Source organism: Oxyura jamaicensis, chromosome 26 (assembly GCF_011077185.1).
Source record: "Oxyura jamaicensis isolate SHBP4307 breed ruddy duck chromosome 26, BPBGC_Ojam_1.0, whole genome shotgun sequence".
Classification (NCBI taxonomy): Eukaryota; Metazoa; Chordata; class Aves; order Anseriformes; family Anatidae; genus Oxyura; species Oxyura jamaicensis.
The window spans coordinates 1,659,594-1,665,593 of NC_048918.1; the positions used below are offsets into that span (position 1 = coordinate 1,659,594).

Here is a 6,000-nt window from a genome sequence, read left to right on the forward strand (position 1 = left end):
CTTCAGCAGATCTTAAAAAGCAAAGAGAAGCGAGCATTCTGCGGTCGCCTCTCATCTTCCTCGGACAATGTGGGAGATCTCCCGGCCACCTCCCGGGGCTGTTCGGCCTGCTCGTTTGTGTCAGCCATGGGGAAGGAGGTCAGCAGCAACGCGACACTAGCAAGTAATAATTTAGAGACTCTGCTAGGGATGGTTGTGAGCAGAAGGCGCTCAGAGGCTGCCTCTGCAGTTCGACACCGAGAGCTTTAAGGGGTTGGATTCAGCTGACCCCGAACCTGAAAAGCTCGCTGCGTTAAGAGCTGCCAAAGCTCCTCATGCTGGAAGAGGCGCTAGCAACATGCGGGGTCTCCTCTGCAGACACCGTTTTGCTCCAAAACAGTGGAGCAAAAAAAAATTCAAAAAGTTATTTTTGCAGGTTTCCTCCAAAACAGGCTCAAATAGCCAAAGTGGGAGAGCGCGTCACGTGGGTGAGCACAGAAAAAAGGGGAAAAAAAGGGAAAAGCAGCACGGTTCGTACTGCTCGGCACCAGCACTGCCTCTGCAGCTCCGCTGTCACAGCTCGGAACTTGTTTCCTCCACAGTTATGTACCAAAAGGCCTGGGGAGGTGCTCGGTTCTCCTATTCAAGGCCAGTGACTTCTTCAAAAGCAGGCTCTTTCCTTGTCCTTAAAGCACCTGAAACACGCGCTGTGCTTCTACCTCCTTCAAAGGGATCCAGTCCGGACCCTCCCTGCCCTCACGGAAGGCAGCAAATACGCTTAGTCCGAATCACTTTTACCTCACCCATCAATCTCAACGTATGGGCAAAGGAAAAATGCTTTCCTTAGTCCCTCTCCTCACCTCCCATCGCTGTGCCCTTGGTATCGGGAGGTCTGAAGCTGTCTGTAGGAAGCCAGCAACGATTTCCTAAGTGATTTTTACGCCGCCGGCAGCACTGAAAGTTGTCGTTCCTTCTTTGGGAGGTCGAGCGACACACGTGAAACTTGCACCCTTAAACATAACTCACTGGTGAAATTTAAAGCGATGAGCAACCCGGCTCGCCCTGTAGGAGACGGGTAAGAACTCCGTAACACCCCTCCCACCCTAACCACCCACCCACCGACTTCCATGGCTGCAGAGCAGGGCAGGACCTTGCTTCGAGTGCTGTCAAGGGTTCCTTGTCTTCATTCAGGGAGAAAAAAAAAGACCTGAAGCTCCGTACGGCACGGTGAAGAGCCCAGATTTCAAGTCTCTCCCCCGTTCTCACATCTGTGCACCAACACAGCGCGTCTTGAAGGGGAGCGCGCTCGCCGGGCTGCATCTCATCGCCGTTCCTCGGCGTGCCCGCAACTCCAGGATCGTGTTAAGGCACATCTGGGCAGAGGAACGACTGCTCCTGCTGCCAGCCTCCAACGTGCTCACCTGAAGGAGATCTGCAAAGAATTCAGGTCTGTACTGCAGAAGTACTTCCCTGCTTGCATGCACCTTACCCCTTCCACTCAATCTTCTAAGTATTTAATGGAATCTGGGAGAGCCACGTGTTGTGGGGGAGCTACGAGCCTGTAACCCCATTACTTAGTAATTAATTACGTGCAATTCATTCATTCTCCCACCCGTTTTTCTGAATAAAGGCCTGGCAGCTGCTGCCAGGCCGGCGGATCTGCCGTGCGTGCTGCTGTAGGTCAGCTGCTCCAGAGCTAGAGCCAGAAATCAAAGCACCGATCGTGGATCGTTGCTGAGAACCTCCAGGACCAGGGAAGGAACGTTTTGTTCCGAAAGAACCGAAGGCAGAGGCACCGACACGTACTTTTGTTTAGCAGATCAGTGGGAGTTCAGTTTGAAGGTAAGGCATAACGAATTTCGCATGACAATGCCACCAGTGTACAAATAACAGAGGCAATTAAGTTTCTCGCTCCCCATGGCTACTCCCCCACAGAAGCACTTAACGAGCTGTTTGGAGAAGCGTCTGCTCTCCCAGCTACCCAAACCGAGGACTTCCATGGAAACCAGCAGAGCTCACGTTACGTCCTGTCACGTTGAAGTCTGATCTGCACTTCTGGCTTTGAATGAAAAACCTCGTGGGCGAGGCATCAAGTTCTGACTCTCGATGTACGTTCAAAATACTTACGAAAGACGTGGCCCCGGTATTAATTATGAAAGACAAGCGAGGAAAACAACCCGATCCCAGGCAAAGTCTTCGAGAAGCAAGCTGAAGAGGAACTGAAGCGGGCTGTCAGAACTCCAGGGCTCTCCAAAGACAGCAAGGAGGCGATACGAGCAAGAAATGCAGTAATAAACTGGAGAGAGTGTAAAGACAGAAGGATTACCAACTTCCCGGGCTGTCTTCATCCAACAATTCTACTGTTTTCCAGTCGCGGAGGAAGAACGAGGCGAGGCTTCACCGCACGACAAGAGTCTGGCCAGAAGACTGCAGGTAATTGTGAACATCTTCTGGAAGATGCTGAATGCACGTCCAGGTGGGCAGAGGGAGAGGAATCAGGACCGTGGCCCTGTACCAGCTGAACTCCGCCACTGCTCTCCCTCCAGCAGCAAGGGGAGCTTGAGGAATTATTTAAAGCCCTGGGAAAAAAACGTCTCCCACTCAGCAAAGCCTGCAAGGATGCTGCCTGGTGAAATACCCAGTTCACTCGACAGCAGACAGACTCGTAGCCTAGCTCTAATAATCACTTCCTTCATTTCAGGAAAAATGAGATATAATGCGCAACTATTTGCTCTGTTTCTTGTTTGAGTGCCTTGAACCTGAATTTTTAGCCTAGTTTTTAAGCCCTGGGTCATAATCACAGAACTACCTGGAGCTGTTTCTCCCAGGACAAAGAACAGCTTGATCATGGAGTGCTTGCAACAATGCAGAGAGAAAAAAGCCACAGACCAGAATTAAAAGCAAAATATTACTAGTCACAAGTGCCTAATTCCATTAGGAATCAGAGCCATTGAGAAAAAATGCATCTGTTTGTATTTCAGGTCAAACAGAAGCACGGTTTGGTATCCAGTCCCTCATCTTCCCCCCTTACCGGGCTGTCATTTGCACAGCGCCAGTCCCAGAGCACAGGAAACGACGCTTGGAAATGAAACCACCCCAACGCACGCGCCAGCATCGCTTCAGCCAGCTATCGGCCCTTCCACCTGCACCAGAGCCAACCCAATGCTCCCACCCAAACAGGACCCAGGGGGTGCCTTCAAAAACCAAGCCTCCAGAAACCTTCCTGCTCCCCGGCGCAGAGAGCGCCGCGAGCGCCGGGGGCGTTACAGCCACACGTGCTCTGCGCTGCCGGCCCCGCGCGGCAGCAGCCGCCTTGTGGCTGGTGGAAGCCGGAGCTGTCGGCACGCCCGTCGCGCCTTTCAACGCGGGAACGGTGTTTTCAGCTCCCTGGAAGTCACGGGAGGAAAACCAGCAGCAGAAGCGTCCCCAGGGGAGCACGGCGCAGCTCCCGGCTTCCCCAAGCACCGCTGCAAACGCTACACCTAGCACGTCCGCTCAGCTCTGAGGGGTGGGCGATCGCCTCAAACCAAGAAACGCAGAACCGTTCCGGATTTTTGGCCATCAGGCAACAACAACCACTTGAATTCACCTCAGCAGATGCAGCTGCCTGACAGGTTTATGGTTAAACTTCAGAAAAATTGAGTAAGAAAACAACTTACAAGCCTACAAGCTCATTTTTTTTTTTTAAAAAATGGGCTTTTTTGAACTTTGGGAATCACCTGACAGTGCCAGAGATCTTCCCACCTCACACAATGATAAAATTAATATTTCCCATGCTTTCCAGACAGCTTTCAGCAACGTTATCTTTTGGCAGCAGCCCACGCTGCAGTAGCCTGCACACCAAACTCCCTGTGTGGCACTAGGGACTAGAGCTTTTTGACACGCGTATTTCCTGACACTGATAATAAGAAAAAGGCCAAACAGAAAGCTGCCTCTCGGTTTCGAGAAGTAATTTTAAACAATTTAAATTCAATTTCCTTTATGATGGAAAAGACAGAGAAGAAAATGAAATAAGCGTCTCCCTGGAGGCCACAAAGCGACCCAACAGCCAGCGTCAGAGCTCAGGATCTCCCTGCGTTCGGGTTTGCTTTTCGTCCCCCCGAGCCGTTCGGCAGCTGGGCCACAGCTCCACAGCCACAGCGGCCTCCCAGCTCCGCAGCAGCAGCCGCAGGACAGACGATCAGGCTAGGAGAAGCTTCCTAAACAGAGATTTGAAAGAGCCGGTTCCGTGATTCCTCCAGACCACCGGGAGATTTGGGGTAATTTACTGCAGCAGGAAGACACGGGTACCTCACAACTTCATAGCACCAAGAAGCTTCTCCAGCTCTCTTTCTGCAGAAGAGAACATGAGGATACGCGCTCACTCCTTCACCAATACCAAATAAAGCTTTTAAAATGGTAGGACGAGAAGACAGGGGAACAGGCTAGGGTTCAGAGAACAAAGAACTCTGTTCACCTTCCCATTAAAAAAATACATAAACGGAATTGTAATTCGTATTTCCAAGGGTTTACTTCGTTGAAACAATTTAGTCTGGTCTCCTCAGAACCTAAACAGCTGCAATTTTCATTACTGAATGATGAAAACGACCATTTTCCAGTTTTATACCGTGCACAATTATTTTAACCTTCAGGTGTTTTTCCTTGTTTTTAGCCAGATTAGACTGACCATAAAAACACAAAGCAGCTCATTGCCGAACTGAGAACTATTCTGAATTGCTTTAAACCCCTTCAGAACATTCTTTGCACTTTCACTTACCCGTGAGGCAGCTCCTAACTCTTGCCAATCCTCATCTTTTAGAATCAGCTGTTCCACAGAAGAAAAGTTACCCGCGATCCGACCGACCGCCACTGAACGCCGCACGTTAAGAGGACGTTTCACGTGGCTGCAAGTTCAGATTTCATGGAGAAAGTCTTACAACGACGCAGTTAAGCTTATTTTCGAAGATTGAAGCTTTTAGCTTCTGAGGTAGGACCTAATGAATAGCACCGGCTGAAGCAGCTCGTTTCAGAAGGTGAGCAGAGCATTTTCCGAGCAGCGTACTTCTCCCCTCAAATCAAGGTTAGTGACAAGATCAAGCAGCAGCGCTGGACAGGACCTGCTCCAGCTGCGTGGTTAAAGAGGATTCTGTAATTTATTTATTAAAAACACGCCAGCACTGGAAGCTATCGTTCCACAACTTCGGGATGAACACGTAAACAGCCCTTGCAACCGCAAACATCGCCAGCATTGGTTGTCTGCAGCTGGGCCAGGATAAAAAAACAAAAGTAGGCAAGAAGAAAACTCAACGCGTTGATTATTCATTGGGAAATTGGGACACAAAGATCAAGGAGAAGCTCTTCAAAAATTGTGCTAAGGTTTATCTTCAAGAGATACCAGAAAATGTGCAAAACAGTGGGGAAATACAACACGCACCTCCCAGAGAGAGTAACGCCCTTCACCCCTCAGAGCCCTGCCTGAGAACAACCGAACCTCTTGCCAGAGACAAAACCAACCCAAAAAGCTCTAAAAAAACGTGGGATTTGTCAGAGGAAGTGACTAAGAAAGCGTTACGGGTCTGAGGAAAGACACCCCGAACCTCCCGCCCTCTTCGCGCACCGGCAAAGCGCAAAAGCTGGCGGGTGCCGAGTTCTTACAGAAATAAACCGAGTTCTTACAGAAATAAAGGGGCGTTTACAGAAGGGGCTGGGGGATTTCCATCGCCGCTCACTAGGGCGGAATCCGTAAGCAGCAGCGAGGGCAGCGCTTGGGGCGGCCTGCTGGAAGCCATTGTTTAGCCTTTACTCGGGCTCCTTTCATTTGGGCTCCCCACGCACAAGGCCCCGCAGGATTCCTGCGGTGGGAAGGAAGCCGCGCGGGAGCATCAACGTTAGAGGAGGGCGCGAACCAGGCACTCTGCTCCTGCGATAAGGCTTGGAAAAGCGGGGAAAGGGGTGGGGGAAAAGGGCAAAGGGGGCAAAGGGAGCAAAGGGAGGCCGGTGCCTGCTGCCAGAGGTCACGGGGCTGCTCTGGGGGGGGGGGGG

The 6,000-nt window shown here is 51.0% G+C and overlaps 1 protein-coding gene across 1 annotated transcript in view; it reads right to left on the reverse strand.

Annotated features, from left to right (window-relative positions):
• SRPK1 (SRSF protein kinase 1) overlaps nt 1–6,000 on the reverse strand; it is a 24,778-nt gene that overhangs the window by 18,183 nt on the left and 595 nt on the right. The gene's annotated exons all lie outside the window — the stretch shown is intronic.